Below are 18,336 nucleotides of genomic sequence, written 5' to 3' on the forward strand. Positions count from 1 at the left end.
ATTTAAACTATGCACTGTAATGGCACTCATCTAGTTTGAGGATGTGCACTTTTAGATATTTTAGCCTTGGATTTGACCCACCAATGAACATGGCCACTATTGCTAAAATAGAACTCAAGATTTCAGGAATTAAAAAGAAAATTTCTTCAAGTATTTTTTTTTGGAGGGGAAGGGGTCAATTGGCAACAGCCTAGTGGTCCGAGACCACAATTGTCGTCCCTTGATTTTCGTTGTTCACAAATATAGTCCCTAGTGTTGACAGTGGGTTACTTGCCATTAATTTTTATACCCCTTCCAAATTTATTTCTCCATGTATAATGCCTCAAATTGCAAAAAAGGGGGTTAAATTACACTTTTAAAAAAAATTGGGTTCAGAATTTTAAAGGAAAGTAGTGATTTGGTCCAGCTGAAAAAGGTTGAAAATTAGCACTTCGAAAGCTGTCAAAAGATTTCAAGACGCCCTAAACATAAAATTGTCCATATTTTGAGTTAGAGCCGATTACATTTTCTATAATTTTGATATAATTTGTCCCAAAAGTAGTACAACACACTGTAAAAATTTCATTGAGAAAGCGCAGGTGGGATTTTTTTAATTTTCATGTATCTTCTAAAAGAAATGCACTACGAAATAATTGTGGTCTGGGACCTAAGAGGTGAAATCTGTAAATATGGAATCTTTACTTTGGCAACTTCCCTAAATGATTTGATGGTGTCAATTTGTCAAATAGCATGAAACTAAAGGATTTAAATGTTTATTTTGTAGAATTTTTGCAAAAATGACCAATTTTGGCATTTTATGGTCAAAATAGGCTTTTTATAGCTTTTTCAATATTGATGCATAAATGGCATCCTGACTTTCTATCTGACAGGTTTTCATGTGTCAATATTTGTGTTTCTATGCCTTTATCTAGTTCTTTTACTTATTTATGAACTCTGAATCTACAGAAAAGAAGATTATCTCAGATAATATGTGCAAAATGTGTTGTATAAATGACCCTTGTCTAACGCCCTGTTTGGATGAAGTCAAAAGTGGGGAGCTTGGTTCATAAAATTTGAAGTCCATAATAAAGACCTCATTAAATTTGTATCAAAAGCACTTTAAAATGTCTATTGTACCTGTTCCATTTCACATAATATCTTTCTTTTCTTCTGTAGGATAGCAAGTGGTTTAAATAGAAGCCTTTTGAGACTAAAATTGCATGCAAGTTTTTCACTAAAAAGGCAAAAATCTTTGTATCAGACTATACTGTCTGCAAGAAAAGTTAATTGCCAGAGTCTTTTTGTGCTCAGATTTGTTGTATCATGTCACATGAGTATAGAAATGATAAAAAAGACACAATTTTTATACGACCGCAAATTTTGAAAAAATTTTCGTCGTATATTGCTATCACGTTGGCGTCGTCGTCGTCGTCGTCGTCGTCGTCGTCGTCGTCGTCCTGCGTCGTCGTCGTCGTCGTCGTCGTCCGAATACTTTTAGTTTTCGCACTCTAACTTTAGTAAAAGTGAAAAGAAATCTATGAAATTTTCACACAAGGTTTATGACCATAAAAGGAAGGCTGGTATTGATTTTGGGAGTTTTGGTCCCAATATTTTAGGAATTAGGGGCCAAAAAGGGCCCAAATAAGCATTTTCTTGGTTTTCGCACTATAACTTTAGTTTAAGTTAATAGAAATCTATGAAATTTTGACACAAGGTTTATGACCACAAAAGAAAGGTTGGGATTGATTTTGGGAGTTTTGGTTTCAACAGTTTAGGAATTAGGGGCCAAAAAAGAGCCCAAATAAGCATTATTCTTGGTTTTCGCACAATAACTTTAGTTAAAGTAAATAGAAATCAATGAAATTTAAACACATTGTTTATGACCACAAAAGGAAGCTTGGTATTGATTTTGGGAGTTTCGGTCCCAACAGTTTAGGAATTAGGGGCCAAAAAGGGACCCAAATAAGCATTTTTCTTGGTTTTTCGCACCATAGCGTTAGTATAAGTAAATAGAAATCTATGAAATTTAAACACAAGGTTTATGATTATAGAAGGAAGGTTGGTATTGATTTTGGGAGTTTTGGTCCCAACAGTTAAAGAAAAAGGGGCCCAAAGGGTCCAAAATTAAACTTTGTTTGATTTCATCAAAATTGAATAATTGGGGTTCTTTAATATGCCGAATCTAACTGTGTATGTAGATTCTTAATTTTTGGTCCTGTTTTCAAATTGGTCTACATTAAGGTCCAAAGGGTCCAAAATTAAACTTAGTTTGATTTTAACAAAAATTGAAACCTTGGGGTTCTTTGATATGCTGAATCTAAAAATGTTCTTAGATTTTTTATTATTGGCCCAGTTTTCAAGTTGGCCCAAATCGAGGTCCAAAATTAAACATTGTTTGATTTCATCAAAAATTGAATAATTGGGGTTCTTTGATATGCCAAATCTAACTGTGTATGTAGATTCTTAATTTTTGGTCCAGTTTTAAAATTTGGTCTAAATTAAAGTGCAAAGGGTCCAAAATTAAACTAAGTTTGATTTTAACAAAAATCAAATTCTTGGGCCTCTTTGATATGCTGAATCTAAACATGTACTTAGATTTTTGATTATGGGCCCAGTTTTCAAGTTGGTCCAAATCAGGATCTAAAATTATTATATTAAGTATTGTGCAATAGCAAGTCTTTTCAATTGCATAGTATTGTGCAATGGCAAGAAATATCTAATTTCACAATATTGTGAAATAGCAAATTTTTTTTTAATTAAGAGTTATCTTTCTTTGTCCAGTAAAGTAAGCAAGAAATATCTGCAAGATTTTTTTTGAATTGGAGTTATCTTTCTTTGTCCAGAATCAACTTAAATCTTTGTTATATACAATATACAATGTATATTCACTTTTTACTACCAACTGATAAATTTAAATAATCTTTACCATTCAGTGATAACAAGCAGTTTTTTTTACATCTTAATATTTTATGATGTATTTAAATGAGTAGTAATTGTTGCAAACTCCATTAGAATATTTTAATTGAAATTAGTTTTGGAATAAGGGAAAGGGGGATGTGATTAAAAAATTGGGTTCAATTTTTCTCATTTGAAATTTCATAAATAAAAAGAAAATTTCTTTAAACATTTTTTTGAGAGGATTAATATTCAACAGCACAGTGAATTGCTCTAAGAGAAAACAAAAATTTTAAGTTCATTTGAATACATTCATTCTGTGTCAGAAACCAATGCTGTGTCAACTATTTAATCACAATCCAAATTTAGAGCAAAATCCAGCTTGAATGTTGTGTCCATACTTGCCCCAACTGTTCAGGGTTCAACCTCTGCGGTCGTATAAAGCTACGCCCTGCGGAGCATCTGGTTTTATTTCTTATAGCCTCAATATGCATTTTTTAATGTAAATATGTGGCACAGCCTAAATTGACCACCCTAAATTTTTTCCAGTCTTACTTGGCCTAAGACCCTTTTAAACTTATATAATATGTTATTTGTAACTTTTCTTTCCATTTAAAGTACATTCAATACATATGTAAGGATTATTTATAACCAAAAAGCTTCACAAATTTAAAATTGCTGGAAAATATTACATCTTCATGTAAGGCTCCCCTTCATTGAAAAACCGGAATTTTTAGGCGCAAGCTCATATAAATTTGACTTTTGAATAATTATGCTAAGTCTGATAAATCAAATGAGTACCCTATTCCTTTTAGTACATGATAAATGATAGTAAGGCATTTAAAAAGTATTATTTTGCAATATTTTAATTTTTGAAGCCCCAAATGTTGATAGTTGAAATTTTTCAATTTTAACGTCAAAATTTAACACCCAAAGATGAGTATAGAATTTAATATATTGTCTATAATATATATCCTATTGTTATGAAACTTTGTGAGCAGTGTTATAACTTATTAAGCTTTGGTCATACCAAGTTTTTTTTTATGATTGGTCAACTCTTTCTATCCTATTAGGTCCGAGACCACAATTGTCGTCCCTTGATTTTCCTTGTTCACAAATATAGTCCCTAGTTTTGACAGTGGGTTACTTGCCATTAATTTTTATACCCCTTCCAAATTTATTTCTCCATGTTTAATGCCTCAAATTGCAAGAAGGGGGGTGAAATTACACTTTAAAAAAAAATTGGGTTCAGAATTTTAAAGGAAAGTAGTGATTTGGTCCAGCTGAAAAAGGTTGAAAATTAGCACTTCGGAAGCTGTCAAAAGATTTCAAGACGCCCTAAACATAAAATTGTCCATATTTTGAGTTAGAGCCGATTACGTTTTCTATAATTTTGATATAATTTGTCCCAAAAATAGTACAACACACTGTAAAAATTTCATTGAGAAAGCGCAGGTGGGATTTTTTTAATTTTCATGTATCTTCTAAAAGAAATGCACTACGAAATGATTGTGGTCTCGGACCTAGTGTATTGCACAAAAGCAAAAAAATGAATATAAATTCAAATCACATAACCAAATCAAGTTCATTTACTACAGTTATTCTGTGTCAGAAACCTATTATGTGTCAAATATTTAATTACAATCCAAATTCAGACCTGTATCAATTGCGAATATTGTGTCCATTTTTGCCCCAAATGTACTTGGTTAAACCTCTGCGGTCATATCCAGCTGCGATCGGCCAAGCAATTTATTGAATAGTTGGACCAGAATTGTCAATTTTAATCAAATTTTACAGTTTCTGGCATGTATCTCTTAAATAAGCAGACTTATTCATGTAATTTATCAAGGAAAACATGTTGATAATGTATAACAGAATTTGCTGAAGGAAGGACAACCCATTTTGAAATCAACGCCCTGAGATTTCAGTTATTGTTCACACTATAACAGATGGCGAGAAATATAATCTTTTGATGTTAAAAATATCCAGCAAAATAAGATCTACCAATATGTTTATATCGACAAAATTAATCAAGTGACTCCTTAAAGGTTGCACTTTGTAAATACAGCTGTTTCTCAAAACACGCCTCTTTTGGGGAGAACTTGAATATTCATTGAAAATTAATTTTGTTTACATACTGTTCCCAGTAATAACTATGTGTTTCATCTCACAGAGACATAACTTGGAAATGTTACCAGTAAATAAACATGTGCATATTGTTTACATTGAAATCTGTGGTAACCTTTCATTCGAAGTAGGGGTAGTTATGAAAATTAGTGTTAGTTTAAACTTTGAGAAGTTCAGGGCATATAAACGTTGAAAATATGCTGCACATCCCTATATTTTGACCTTTGAAAAAATGGTGCATATGAACATTCAATTCTAGGATAAGATTTTTTCAAAACTTCATAGTAAAAGTGGTACAGTTTTAGTCGTAAAAGGAGTTCCTATGGGAAATTGCATTGTCAATATTTACAGAAATGCAACCTATACAGAAAATATTGGCATTTAATGTTTGTTGTCTTTAAATCACGAGTTGGTTGACCAATATGGAATAACCCTCTGAAATTTTAAATAGGAACAACATTGTAGGATCATTCTACAATATTGGATGGTATGATATATGTACAATAAATTTATCTTCAAGCATTTAAAGAGGATCACGTAAAATTCACACTATTGTGAAGGTTTGGAAGTTATCTGGGCTTTCCTTTGACATGAAATAAATCATACAAGTGAACAAAGAATCAATTATACCATTAAGCTATAAGTACGCAGCATTTTGATTCATACAGTATCCGCCTCACACTATTGTATCGGTCGACATTACAGTATAATTAAAAAAAAAAACGTATGACTTTATTTTTTCTTGTTTTCGATACTTGTTTTTTTTAATTTCTTTCATCGAAAGAACTTGGGAGCAAGAAGTAAAATGCCACAAATATAATTATAACAACAGGGAATAACAAAAAGCCTTTTATACATGTTCAAAGAACTGCAAATACTAAATTTGATAATATAATATGAATCAGGGATTTGCTATCTTAGTTTCAGATTTCCTTGAATTTGCATTTGTAAAACAAAATATATCATTTGAATGATTTAAAATTCCAAGATAATCATGTTCATCTAAGGTCAACTGAAAGAGGGATCAAACCTCTTCGTAAACTCTTACCACACTGCATGATGGAAAACTAATTATTAGCATCCTAATTTCTTTTAAATTAAAAATAAAATAACATTTATGGTTCGAACTCAACAGCATCAGTTGTGCATCTCGGTGATTAATATATATTCCGTAATTAATACACTATTCAACATATTTAGCAGTCTTTAATACAAACTTTTAAGAGCTGACCAAACAGCAAGGAACCAAAAAAAAGCCAACAGTAGTTTACCGATGTTCATAAATCGATGGGTCCTACTATAAAGCGCCCGGGGAAAAGAAAAAGCACCCGGGGAAAAGAAAAAGCGCCCGGGGAAAAGAAAAAGCGCCCGGGGAAAAGAAAAAGCACCCGGGGAAAAGAAAAGGCGCCCGGGGAAAATATATAGAAATTGTATTGGCATGAGACAACTTTGTGTCGATGAAATAATTTATGCACATTGATTTTTATTCAGGAAAACATTTATTGTTATAAAATATTATTATTTTCTTCTCCCGGGCGCTTTATTTTCTTCTCCAGGCGCTATTTCCTTTCTCCGGGCGCTCTCGGGCGATCCCGGGCGCTTTTTAGTAGGACCGAAATCGATAGAAAAAAACAAATCCGGGTCACAAACCAAAACCGAGGGAAACGCATTAAATACAAGAGAATGACGACACAACATTTAAATGTAGCACGCACAGAAACGAGCTAAGCATTAGACAAAATCCGATGAGAATAACAAATATAACATCAAAACTAAATACATGAATTTGGTATAGAAAAGTACCGTGACACGTCTTATAATAGTGTGAATTCCAACTCAAATATAAGAGGAAACAAACGACACAAAAGAAACACACGTTAAAATGTAACACACACAGAAACCAACTATAATATCTATCTGACTTGGTACAGGATATTTTTTTAAAAGAAAAAAATGGTGTGTTGAACAGGTTTTGTGGCTTGCCAAACCTCCCTCTTTTATGGCCATGTTAAATATAACATTAAAATGACAACACAACATTACAGGACTACAATACAAATAAATAGAACACAAATGACAAAGAAACACACGAATAATAAGCTAACAAAAGGCACCAGGTTTAAAATTAAATTCGCCAGAAGTGCGTTTTGTCCACACAAGACTTACTAGTGACGCCCAGATACAAAAGTTTGAAAGCCAAAACAAGTACAAAGTTGAACAGCATCGAGGACCAAAAGTTCAAAAAAGTTCTTCCAAAAACGGCCAGGGTTTTCTGTTAGGTACCAGAACATCCCTATTATTTAGAAGAATTAAAACTTTTGCAAACAGTAAATTTTATAAAATGACTATATAAAAGATATACATGATAAATTTGAAGTATTAAAGGGGCACTAGCTACGAGATATATAAAAAATCAAAAGTGAAAATAGTGAAATAATAAATAATTTGTTTATATCAGCTAAAATGTTTCAATTTTGTCAAATTAAACTAATAAATATTGCAAGTGAATAAGTCGGCCTCATTAAATCCGTATTCATGTGAACTCCAATTTAACCCCGTAGAAAGAGATAGAATAACACATGCATTGTCCGTGTACGGGTATTTAAAGGAAAAGAATGTCAACATTGAAAGTGAAACTAGGTATATGATTTGATTAACTGATTCGATCCACACAAAAACATTCTTATAAAGGTAAAAACTACGATAAACATAAATTTTTAATCTACAATATAAAATTTAATGTACCTATAAAAATACAATTGCACGAGTTGCTTAATCTATTCATATCTATGTTTATGTTTACATCGCTTATATGGTCATAGAAGGTCAACTCGATAGTTAATTAGATGGTGTCTTGGCTAAAAATCACACGAAACGAAGCTTCATCTTATTGAGACCATGTCCTGTAAATTGCTTATTTTAAACTTATAGTTTGGAATGTTTTTTTACACTGTTATAAATAAAATATGAGAATTTGAGTCAAATCGGTGAATATGAATTTGGCAGCTAGTGCCCCTTTAACTAATTACAGAAAATAACCGGATACATGACATAACCCGACAAAATCCAACACAATCCAACAAAAAAAATAGACACACCCGAATTAGTCAAGGCCTCAACGCAAAGTGACGTCACATTTGAAATTGTAAAAAAATTACAAAAAAATTCGTCACATTTGAATTTGTAAAACTATCTGTCAAAAATAAGATATAATTAGGATTGATTTAATATTATATTTGTACTAAATACTGAATATTACATTTCATAACAATGGAAATTGCAATACTGAGGTAGCAATCAGACAATTACCTATATTCTATGTCCGGTTAATTCAGAATCAAACTGCAACCGTAATACATCGTGCAAATTACGTTGAACCAAATCAAATCTAATAAATGAAGGCGGTGATTAATTTTCTTTAACATAACACATGAATATAACCGAAAAGACGTCAATACATTTGACAAAATCCGATGAGATTTCCAAATAACATCAAAACTAAATACATGAATTTGGGATAGACGAGTACCGTAACACGTCTTATAGCAATGTGAATTCACGCTCAGCAAAACAGTCACAATCGGGAACAAGCCACGTTCGGTAATTAAAAGATAAGACGACATAATTACAAACCACAATCTAACAGGTGGTAAAAATGTCCTTAGCTAGTTTGGTCAAAGACACATCGTATGGAATAAAGAAATACAAAGTTTCCAGCAGTTCAAACCTTTTTTTTTTACATTCGTTGAACCATATGCAGATGTACACGAAGTAATGACATATCCAACTAAGTTAGACATACGTGACTTTTGTGACGTATAATAGCCGCCATTTTGTATTATATTTCCCCATATAAAATGCATAGATGCTTCAATAAAGTTTAATTTTCTCATAAACCTGATCCGTTTTCTTACTTTTGCAAATCAATCCTTGATATTCAAACCTATTTCCATCAAACAATGTTTGTCCTAACAGTTTAATTTTTGATTAAATTCTGTCAAATCTGAATCGTAAAAACATGCACTTTTCTCGTCATTTCTCCGTTGACTCAATGCTAAATTACCGATACCCATGTCTACTTGTACAACAAATAAAGAAATTCCTTAAATAAAAAAACAAACTTTGCAAATCGATTAAGTATATTTAAACATATATCTGGCCAAAAGTACTACTTAAAACAGTTTAATATCAGGGCAAATTCTGTCAAACATCGATTTAAAAAAGTAATTTTTCGGGATTTTTCAAAATGGCGGCTGATGTATATGGAAATGTTGCATCAAATCAAGGATTTCTATAGTAAGACTTTCCTAGATTATATTTAATTTTTCATGCAGAATCTCTTATGTTTCTGTTATTTTCTTTGGTGATATTTCGATATGATTGGTTTCAAAAATTTTTGATAAAAAAATATTATTTTAAGTGTGACACAGGAACACTTATTTTGAAAGATATTCACTCAGGATATACTGTTACCAGAAAATAGTTTACAATAAAATTTATAATAAAAATTTTCTCTTCTTTTTTTAAAGGTGTTTTTCCTGTTTTCTGTATATTTTATCTTTCTTTAGAAATATATTTATACATTCCTTTTAGAACAAAAATAAAATGTTTTCATCCCAAGAGAAAAAAAAATCCAATGCCCAACAAATTATAGATAAAATTGAGAAAGGAAATGGGGAATAAATAAATATTCTATACCTTTAAAATTTCATCCCTTGACCGACTAGGTGAACTCGACTTGGGATGTAATGTTACATCACAATATATTGTCAGGTAGACGTGCAAACCAAAAGCAATCAGGTGACATTAAACATCCTGTGTATACATGTATAACTAGAGTTTAAATTTTGTGTTATACAAAAGTTTTCATAGATGTACAAATAAATATATTCTCTTTCCCGTGTCAAATTAGAAGAAGTATGTTTCATAATAAACTTTAGAAAATATAAATATTACGAAATTTTTTTTTAAAAAAGTATGTTTTGCTTAAAAGACATTCAAATATTTATGTTTCTATAATTATTTCAAAGAAATATTTTGATTCAAATTTTAATTTAAATGGATTTCATATTGCATATGATTTTATTATATTTTTTTTTTATTAAAAATTTAAAGCTAAATCCAGGCATTCAATGAATCGATATAAAGTTTAACTTGTGTAAAAAAAAAGTTATTGTATACATTTCAACAGAGACGTATAATACGATTGGTCTGGTTTCAACAATATTGTATACCCGATAATATCTATCGACAGAGTTATCGGTCCTGAATAGGACTGATATAGTTGGGTATGTATTCAGGATTTATTCATTTCCCCTATCGTTAATTGCCAAAAGCAGCCTATTTTGTAATATATAATTTGTGAAGTAATACATTTTAGTGTACATAACAGAATATTCTCATATTGCTTTCAGTTTCTTTTTTTTCTTTTTAAGCAAATATTACATAGTATGTCATTTGAACAATACAATACTAATATTCAAACCTATATTATCCCTGTCATTTTCGGTAAATAATTACTTTACCGAAAGGTTAAGATAAAAACGTCCTGTTCTTAGAAGCTTTAAACAGATTTTATCTCCATTCTTGTCATTTAGTGTTTGTCATTTTTAAACTAAGAGATGACGATTACTGATAAAAGTGCACAAATTCAAAAGAATATAGAAAATATCATGTTTAAGAAAAGATGTGTCATCGCTTTTGTTCATACAGGCGATATTGTAATACAAGTACAAAATGTTTTGTCAAAAATCAACAATGCATAAATTTAAAATTGAGTTCTAAAATATTTGGTTTGAACCTTTATTTTTCTATCATATGAAAACATGTTCTTGTTTAATATTCATTCAACTTCGTATTATTGTGTGCACATGCTAAGGGCAAATATGATAATTGTTTCCAATTGAAATCTCAGCATATTAGTTTTTGAAATAGTTAGACGATCTATAATTCATTTGACAATTTGTTAAAAATACAATCCTTTACAGTATTTTCTCACGCAATACACGAAAGGGAATTTACAGACCAGAGTTTACACAATTACATATGTTACATGGTTAATGACTGTTTAAAGGGACATACTAGATATTAACCAAAAACAAAGCAATCCCTAACATTATAACGCAATTTAATTTCATGTGCAAATTGGACGTCTGATTCATGTTGTTAAATAGCAAAAAATAATTTGACTCTTCAGAAGTTTACTTAATTGTTCAAATTAACTAAATCGTCGTTTTTTTGTACGGAAGACTTACAGGGGTTATGACAAAACAGAAATAAACTAGAGGCTCTAAAGAGCCTGTGTCGCTCACCTTGGTCTATGTGCATATTAAACAAAGGACACAAATGGATTCATGACAAAATTGTATTTTGGTGATGGTGATGTGTTTGAAGTTCTTACTTTACTGAACGATTTTGCTTCTTACAATTATATCTATCATGAACTTTGCCCATTAGTAACAGAGAACTATATTTGGTAAAAATTTACATAAATTTACCAAATTAATGAAAATTGTTAAAAATTGACTTTAAAGGGCAATAACTCCTTAAGGGGTCAATTGACCATTTAGGTCATGTTGACTTATTTGTAGATCTTACTTTGCTGAACATTATTGCTGTTTACAGTTTATCGCTATCTATAATAGTATTCAAGATAACCAAAAACGGCAAAATTTCTTAAAAAAATTACCAATTGGAGGGCAGCAACCCAACAACCAGTTGTCCAATTCATCTAAAAAATTCAGGGCAGATAGATATTGACTTGATTAACAATTTAACTTCTTGTCAGATTTGCTCTAGATGCTTTGGTTTCATAGTTATAAGCAAAAAACTGCATTTTACCCCTATGTTCTATTTTTAGCCGTGGCGGCCATCTTGGTTGAATGGCCAGGTCATCGGACACATTTTTCAAACTAGATACCCCAAAGATGATTGTGGCCTAGTAGTTTCAGTGGAGATTTTGTAAAAGATTACTTAGATTTATGAAAAATGGTTAAAGATTGACTATAAAGGGCAATAACTCCTAAAGGGGTCAACTGACCATTTTGGTCCTGTTGACTTATTTGTAGATCTTACTTTGCTGAACATTATTGCTGTTTACAATTTATCTCTATCTATAATAATATTCAAGATAATAACCAAAAACAGCAAAATTTCCTCAAAATTACCAATTCAGGGGCAGCAACCCAACAACCGATTGACCGATTCATCTGAAAATTTCAGGGCAGATAGATCTTGACTTGATAAACATTTTTACCCCAATGTCAGATTGCTCTAAATGCTTTGGTTTTTGAGTTATAAGCCAAAAACTGCATTTTACCCCTATGTTCTATTTTTAGCCGTGGCGGCCATCTTGGTTGGTTGACCGGGTCACGCCACACATTTTTTAAACTAGATACCCCAATGATGATTGTGGCCAAGTTTGGTTTGATTTGGCCCAGTAGTTTCAGAGGAGAAGATTTTTGTAAAAGTTAACGACGACGGACGACGACGACGACGACGGACGACGACGGACGACGGACGCCAAGTGATGAGAAAAGCTCACTTGGCCCTTCGGGCCAGGTGAGCTAAAAAGACTAATGCCAAATGACCGATTCTATTCGAATAAATTAATGTTGAGGATAACAGGATTACCTATAACAACTGATTATGACACATATTGTAGAGTCTATTTTAGTTTGTTACCCCGATTTTGTTTTTTTGTCCATGGATTTATGAGTTTGTTTTTTTGTCCATGGATTTATGAGTTTTGAACAGCGGTATACTACTGTTGCCTTTATCTATTAGACTTGCGTCATAAACAAAGTAGTTAGATGTCGCCAGGCAATATTGAGTATAGCTAATTTTTTTACTTTTATCAATTTAAATGAAGATCGATAACCGGAGTTGATAATGTTACCAGTACAGTCAAGAAATGCAAATTTTGACATAGGAAAATGTTAGCGCTAGAAATATAGCCAGCAACCGTATTTAGTCGGCAGATGAAATAAAAAAAATAAAAAAACTCAAATTGCGACTATGGAGACACCAAGCGAAGTCCTGACTTATAACCAGCTTTCAGTGAGGCTTACTTTCTTAACTAGTTTCATAGTAATAACTAATAGGAAATGGATTTTTTTTGTTAAATAAGAGAATTTGGTCTGCTTTTATTATTAAGGTTTTTACAGGTATTACATCATGAATATATCACATTGATTTTTCTTTGGAATTTGCCTCACATTTACAAGTTTATTTCTAAGAGAATCGTTGCATCGTTTGTCTATGCGTTTTAATTTCAAATGATTAAAAAAAAATGTTATTCACAGCTCATTTTATATCGTTTGACAGCTGAATATAGAGCATGCAATCATATTAACATTGTTATTTAAAGATTAACATCGAGGGGTATCACATGTATCTGCATTGAAAAGTTCAATAAGAACTAGATTTTAAACCATTCAGATTTGTTTTGTAAGACAATATACTACGTATATATGATGACTTAATTACATATGCAATTATGCACGGATGGTTTTACAACAGTAGGTATTCTTAATTGAGCATAGACAGAACTAAATCATGTTGAATTTTCAATTGGAATAACACTTTTTATTGTGTGCGTCCAAAGCGGTACCGAATTAACTGTACCAGATGCGCATCTAGCTGATTAATATTTATTCAGTAATGCTAGTGGTAAAAAAAGTTAATACTTTAAATCCTAATGCAAACATTTAAGAGCTGATGAAACCAAACAATTCAAAGATGTAAAGCCAATTTTAAAACTGTTAAAACTTTTTTATGTATAGTGAGCAATATGCATAAGAATGATATTCATGGAGGATTCATGTGTATTTGTACTTAAATGACCACACAGTTCTAAGTATGTAACGGAGAGGGTACATATTTTGTGAACCGATACACTATAGTTTATAAGACAGTTTCCCATGACAAGATCTTCACAGATTTCTTTCAGTTGAGGCAAAAAAATTAAAATGAGTAATTTAAACAATATAATACAAAAACGTATTGCATGTCTGTGCTATGCATCAAATAATGCCGACAAGGGAAGACAAACACGTCCTCTTTTAAGAAGTTATAAACTGATGTTCTCTCCATTCATTTTGTCATTTAAAAAAGAAATGAAGATAATTGATATACTTGCACAAAATAAATTCTTTTGCTATAAAAAAACACCATGTTTAAATTCCTTAAAATGAAAAGATATATTATAGTATTTGTTCATGCAAAAATATTGATAATTGCGATTCAAGTACAAAGTATTTGTTTAAATTCAATACAACATACATTTGTATTACAGATATCCTAAAATATTTGGTTTAGATCTACCTTTACTTTTGTCTATCATATGAAAACATTTATTATTTGACATTCTTATAGATTCGTATCCTGATATGTCAATTTTCATCTTATGCTTAGAGCTGGAATGGTAATTGTTTTCGAATTGAAATGTCATACTAGTAAACAGCATTTCAATAAGACACAAAAAGTGTACAGTTTTATTATGCGTTGATGAATTTTTAGTTAATACAAGTTCATTCGAAATCAGTAAATATGCTTGATATAGATATTAGACAGAAGGTCTAATTATGGTATAAAAAACCTTTACCATATAAAATATAGAATTAAGATGAATGCGAATACCAAATACTAAATTGTACAAATTTAAGCTTTTAACTTACTGTTCAGACGTCTACCAAACTAAAGATCATTTGTCAACTTGGGAGTATTCACGAAACAATTGAAAAGTCTTGAAAACAAAAAGTTATGATATGGGAATTATTTCCAATTTCACATTGTGATTATTTCTTTTTTGATGAGTGTAAAAATTAACCTATGCCAAGTTTCTTTAAATGCTAAAAATCAAATATATAGGATATTTTTTAGAAAAGTCAGAAGGTTTTGTTTTTGAATTATGATAGACGCGCTACAATTTTGAAAACTGATACGGAACCCGCTGAAAAAAGGCGTTTGTCATGCCTTTACATTTTTTGTTGTATGATGTTATAATGATAATGTTATTTGACTTACGGCTTACGAGAAATACAAATGCTGATATGGAATGTAGCCCATATCTACTCACTTCTAAACAAATCGAATGTAATTCGAACCACAGTCAAAAATGCCACCGGTTTTCGCGCAATCTGTTTAAATCTGCATGATAAAGTGATTAGTCACCAGATTTCGTCGAATTAGAATTATTTTGGGGAAAGGTGAAGTCGAACGAAATCAAATGGACATGCACACTCCTAAGTAGAAGATAAAATGACAACGCCATGGCAAAATAGAAAAAAACCCATAAGACAAACAACAGGATTCAAAGCACAACATAGTAAACTAAAGTCTCAGTAACACAGACCACACCCCAATCTTTGGGCGATCTCAAGAGGTAACCCAACTCATGCTGTCATTCATTAAATTTGCGTAGGGATGATATCAAGTTCACCACTTGAAACTCTTGAATTTATAGTTTCCTTGTGAGCAGCAACCCTCTATCAAGGAAATCATGATAGGAAATGCAAGCTCTGGAATATCGTGTCAACTTGGAAATATATATTCTTCGTGTAGGTGCTGGAATTGTCGTCAATAGAAATGAAAGTTCAATTAGAAAGCTAAAACTATCTCTCTTGTCGTGAAGTTTTGTTTCATCCTTCTCTGTAGCCCGTTTAGCACAATTTTTCTCATAAAGTCTTCTCCTCTGAAACTTCTGGACCAAATTAAACTGGACTCGCCATACACCATCATTAGGGTATTGATTTGAAAATGTATCCGATAACCCCAGCCATCAACCAAGATGGCCTCATAATTTTTAAAACATACATTTTTTTAAAAACGTATTTTTAAAAACTAACAAACTAAGTAAATAAAGGCGACATAAGAATACCGGTGTTCAAAAGTCATAAATCGATTGAGAGAAAAGAAATCTGAGTTACAATCCAGAACCAAGGGAAACACATCAACTATGATAGGAAAACAAAGTAACAACAGGAACACCGAAGTGCAATAAATCAAACGCCAACATGGAAACCAACTATTTAATAACAACTGACATATTCTTGACTTGGTAAAAGATTTTTTTTTTAGAAAATTGGTCGGTTGAACCTGGTTTAGTGGCTAGCCAACCCTCCAGCTGTATGATAATGATAAAATATATCGATAAAATGACAACAATACGTGACAGAAATACAGCACAAACACACACAAAACATTCATCATAGAGAAACGAACAAACAAATAGTATAATAGTCAACACAACATGCAAACCACAGAACAACAACAAACATGTCCCATCAACGACAAACTCCACCGGATATAAAAAAACAGTGACGCGCTTATTTAACTAATATGCAATCTCGAACTTTATACAATTATTTTCACAAAATACTCGTCTTAACAATTTTCATTACAAAGTTGTTATCGAAAGACAATTTTATAATTATTTGGACTACAAACGATAAGACATAACAGATTATCGAACAGAAACCTCTACTAAAGCATCAAAAATAAATACATGAATGTTGAATGTACAAAATACCGAAACACCTGATATAGTTGTGCGAATTCACGGTCGGTATAACAGTCATCTTCGGGAATATGACAATTGATGGTATTGACAGGCAATTGTGTTCTGTTTTTAATGTTCTTGTGTTAGATGTATGTGTACGTCATTTATGGCTCATTTATAGACTTTTCATTCCAAAAGTTGTTTAGTTTGCAGACTCCAGGCATTCCTTTACAGATTTTAGACCCGCATCTGAAAGGGATCATACTTTAAAGACTTTTCTCTGATCTAATAGAAAGAAAATAAAAAATACAGCGAGTATCAATTTCATGATTTTTTCATATATATATATACTATTATATACATATTTTAATTACATTATATGAAACAAACTTTGTTATGTTGTAATGTTACACTATTGTTTCAGATAAGAGTGAGTGTATGAAAACGTTTAAACCCGCTGCAATTGTTTACACATGTCTTAAGGCAGGAATCTGATGTTCAATAGTTGCCGTTTGTTGGTATGGTTCACAAGTGTTTCTCGTTTCTCGTTTTTTAGAAGATAAAACCGTTGGGTTTCCCGTTTGAATGGTTTTCTACTAGTCATTTTTGGGGCCCATTATAGTTTGCTGTTCGATATGAGCCATTGCTCCGTGTTAAAGACCGTAATTTGACCTTTAATGAATTACTTTTATAAACTGTGACTTGGATGGAGAGTTATCTCATTTGCACTCATACCACATCTTCTTATACATATATTTATGCATTCTCAATTTAATATAAAATCATTTATCAGCATACTTTCTGTCTGTTCTATATTCTACACAATTTTGTTTTATTTAGTATTTTCAAATACAATCTAGAAGATTATATGATTAACTCTTAAATGATTTTACTCAATAGAACAAAATAGTAATCTTCAACTTTTCGTGATCGTTTTATTACAATATAAGGTAGCTTTAGAATTTAAAAAACAAAAAAAACAAAAATCGAAAACGAGTACAGTGACGTGAAAGGATAGATGAATGAAAGGTAAGACTGTTTTTATTTTACTGTATGATTTTAATTCAACTTTTGGCGAGCTTTGGATGAGTTTAATATGTTTTCGTCTAGCATTTAATGAGCGAGCGAAATATGACACAAACACAACTTTTAACAAACTCTTAGAACAAATTAGGATTTACTATAAACACAGATGGTGTCACATATTTATATGCGACTTTTCAAATTTTCATTCGATTAAAGAACATTTGAAAGTGGCTCTGTGACTTTAGTTTGAATGTGTTTATAATTGTTACACTTTTTAAAGGTGACGATTTTTTTTTAATTTTGTATACATAACCGGTATTAGTTAAAATTATTTTGAACCTACGTTATAATAAAATGGCGAATAAAGCTTAATTATGAAATCAAGGGAAACTCCGATAGCCTGCTTGTCTGCACTTTAAGACGTGTCACGGTACTTTTCTATCCCAAATTCATGTATTTCGTTGTGAGGTTATATTTGTTATTCTCATCGGATTTTGTCTAATGCTTAGTTCGTTTCTGTGTGTGTTACATTTTAATGTTGTGTCGTTGTTCTCCTCTTATATTTACTGCGTTTCCCTCAGTTTTAGTTGGTAACCCGGATTTGTTTTTTTTCTATCGATTTATGGGTTTCGAACAGCGGTATACTTCTGTTGCCTTGACTTGATATAGGAAACTATTAGTATAATTTTGTTCATCTGTCATTTCTTTTCACTTATCTCAGTAGAATCCCCGCCAGGGAAGAAAAAAAATGATTTCGCACACTTACAGATCTTGCATTGTTAGGCTGATATCTAGACGAATTATATATA

At 31.5% G+C, this 18,336-nt stretch overlaps 1 long non-coding RNA gene across 1 annotated transcript in view; it reads left to right on the top strand.

The window, feature by feature from the left end:
- The first annotated feature begins 17,508 nt into the window (after positions 1-17,508).
- Positions 17,509-18,336, top strand: part of LOC134709984 (uncharacterized) — a 76,787-nt gene continuing 75,959 nt past the window's right edge. Inside the window, exon 1 of the long non-coding RNA XR_010106080.1 lies at positions 17,509-17,530. This is a non-coding gene — a long non-coding RNA (uncharacterized LOC134709984). The remainder of the gene's footprint in view (positions 17,531-18,336) is intronic.

Source organism: Mytilus trossulus, chromosome 3 (assembly GCF_036588685.1).
Source record: "Mytilus trossulus isolate FHL-02 chromosome 3, PNRI_Mtr1.1.1.hap1, whole genome shotgun sequence".
NCBI classification, from domain to species: domain Eukaryota; kingdom Metazoa; phylum Mollusca; class Bivalvia; order Mytilida; family Mytilidae; genus Mytilus; species Mytilus trossulus.